We start from the raw sequence: 1,686 nt of genomic DNA, 5'->3' as shown, positions 1-1,686 counted from the left end.
GGGTGGGGCGGGGCGGGCGTGCGCGGAGGGGAGGGGGAGGGGGAGCGCGGGCGGAGGGGGAGGGGGAGTGAGATCACCTCCCTGGCCGACGGCCCCGCCCCGCCGCGCCCTCGCGCGTCTTCCCAGCAGAGTCTGGCCGCAGAGCCCGGCGTGGACTGGGGACCCCCTTGGTGGCCCCTTCCGGGAGATCCGTGGCACCTGCGCCCGCAGCCCTGAGGTCCCCGATTCAAGAGTGTTTGCAGCCCCACCACCAGGGAGCCCCCGCCGCCGTGGCGTCTCGAAGCGGGAGTCTCCAGGCAGGGATGCGCCCAGGGGCCCGGGCTTGGGCGGTGGAGAGAGGACCCCGACGAGGAACACATTGCCCCCACCCCCATCCTGTCCTCGAGGGCGCTGGCCAGACACCGGCACCCTTACGCAAGGCGGTCTCAGCCGGCCCTGATAGTCAGGCATTTGGACGTCCCCCAACACCCAGGGCAGGATTCCAGTGTCCCTCTACCCGCTCTCCTCTGAGTCCCCCGCTATCCTGAGCACCCAATCGGGGTCCTTCCGGGAGGGGTGCGTGGGCCTCAGTCCCCAGCCTTCCGAGGAGGCATCTGCTCAAGCGCGCCCCTAAGCCCCAGCGGGAGCCCAGGGGCGAAAGGTCGTGCAGAGGGCGCCCCTAGGCCTGACACTCCCTCTCCCAGTTCTTCCTCGACTCCCCACCAGGTCTGGTGTCTTATTTCTTTGTCTTCGGAATTGGCCTCATCCTGACCTTTTCGCATGGCCCCATACTCCCCGCAGCCCTGCGCTGCAGCCCAGTGCATGTAGGGGGGGGGAGGGGGGAGGAAGGAGCTCCTCCCCAGCGCCCCCTTCTAGGCTACTTGCCGTGACCTCCCAAGCGAGGAGAGGTGGAGGGGGCTGGAATTCCGGAGCAAGCTGAGCTGGCCGAAGCCGCAGGGCAAGGAAGGCCTAGGGCCCAGATGGCAGATTGCAGCCCTGGTGGCCAAGGTATTTTTATGGGCATACCTGTTGCCCAGTGAAGCATTGGGGGGGGGGGGGTGCCCTCAGCTTAGCCTCCCGACACACCCCAAGTGGTGCAGGGTCTTCCCAAGGGCCCACAGGAAAATGGCTCTGGTATCCTGGACTGGATTCCCCACCCCCATTGGACCACCTCCCACCAGCCGCTTTTACCTTGAAAGTGAAGGCTTGGGGTGGTCCCACCGGCCCTCTGAGATGGCCCGGATGCCATGTTTCTAGGGGTCTTTAGGAAGAGAATGGACAAAAACTAGTGAAGGTGCTGGGCTTCCAGGGAGAGGGAGAGCCAAGGGGGGTGCCTGCCCCTCCCAGAGCTGCCAATGGCCCACCACTTGGTTCTAGTGGCCCCAGAGTGGAGCTGTGGGCAAAGCTCTTGAAGTGCCACTGGCCCAACATCTTTAGGAAGAGGGAAGGGAGACTGAGCCTGCCTAGGTCACAAGGCCAGGGGGCCAAGAGCTTGGCAGAGAGGGGGTATTTTCCACCAGGCACTGAGCTATGGTCAGCTTCCTGCCTGCACTGATGTGACCTCTGATAGGCCAGGCAGAAGCTGACTGTGGGCCTCTGCTCTCCAGCTGCTCAGTCCACTCATCCCAACTCACCAGCCTTTCCCCAAGCCCCAACTTCTGCAAATCCTTGACCTAATCTGGGGTTTTATGATGATCACTATGATGA

This window comes from Marmota monax, unplaced genomic scaffold, assembly GCF_021218885.2.
Source record: "Marmota monax isolate L192 unplaced genomic scaffold, Marmota_monax_Labrador192_F-V1.1 WCK01_AAM20220418_F8-fsc00142, whole genome shotgun sequence".
Classification (NCBI taxonomy): domain Eukaryota; kingdom Metazoa; phylum Chordata; class Mammalia; order Rodentia; family Sciuridae; genus Marmota; species Marmota monax.
The sequence above is the reverse complement of the archived record's forward strand: the minus strand, read 5'-3'. Positions refer to the sequence as shown.